Raw genomic sequence first — 1,208 nt, 5'->3', positions numbered from 1 at the left:
TGAGAGAGAGAGAGAGAGAGAGAGAGAGATGATGATGATGATCAATAGATAATATAGATGGATAGCAGTGGCGAAGCCTGGCTTGTTTGGTTGGGTAACCAAAGTGAGGGAAAGATCCAAATAGAAATGAGGCTAGCGAAATGCTAGCTTTAGAACGATAGAAACATCACTAACAAAACTAAGTATTCTTATTCGAGGCAGCATCACTGAGTTGTGAATACATGTAATAACAAACCTTGAATCCATCATAATTGTACGTTTGCCGAAAAAAAATCAACAAAATATCCCACTGATTAATATCTATTCCCACTTTTTGGCAAAACACAATTTTATATTTCAAATTTGCCGTGGGAATAATGGTCTCGAAATTTTTTAAACAGCAAATTTAAGTAAAGATGCAACTACGCAAACAGAAGACTAAGAAGAGAGATGCTACTGCACAATGTTTTAACAGTTTGGTTTAAAATTTGGTGTCTTTATCCAGCCTGACTCTTTCTGCAGCTGTTCTACTCCTGCTCTTTGGCTCTTTCTTACAGCTGTCTTTCTGCCACAACCCCTGGTCTTATGGTAGGTAAGATCTACTCTTAGCCTTCTCGGATAAGGGAGAAAAATGAAGAGGTCCCGTGTGCAAGTTGCGCACGTTAAAGATCCCTTGATGGTCCAAAATCGATAAAAGTAGGCTTCGGCCGCCACCCGAGCAAAATTCAAAATGTCCTACCCTACCAACTGGAAATGTCCCGAGCGCTCATATGACCTTATGCAGTTTCGAGCCCCATAAAACACTTACAACCCCCCCCCCCCCCTTTCCAAAAAAAAAAATTTTTAATCCCAAACAATCCCAACAACAACAGCAACAGCAACAAGAACGGCCATGTCATTCTCTGTTTTTCTTTGAAATGCAAGCAGTACTCCATGCCAATAGTTTCTCCTACATCTTCATTTCTCCCACTATTCTTGTGATGTTTTGCTTTTTGCGGAGATTTTGCTGTCCTGGGTTTTACTTTATATCAGGGCCTGGTATACTGGTTGCTGTCCGTATAACCACTGACGTGGTAAGCTGATTTTTGTGTCTCTGCGAGGATGTTTGGGTAAAATAGAGGAAGAGTGGGAGCTGATCGGGGACAGCGTTGACTTTTCGATATATTATTTGAAAAAAAAATACATGTATAAAATATACATACATGTATGTGCCGTGTGTGTGTGTGTGT

Source organism: Aplysia californica, unplaced genomic scaffold (assembly GCF_000002075.1).
Source record: "Aplysia californica isolate F4 #8 unplaced genomic scaffold, AplCal3.0 scaffold00924, whole genome shotgun sequence".
NCBI lineage: Eukaryota > Metazoa > Mollusca > Gastropoda > Aplysiida > Aplysiidae > Aplysia > Aplysia californica.
This window is presented reverse-complemented; position numbering follows the sequence as displayed.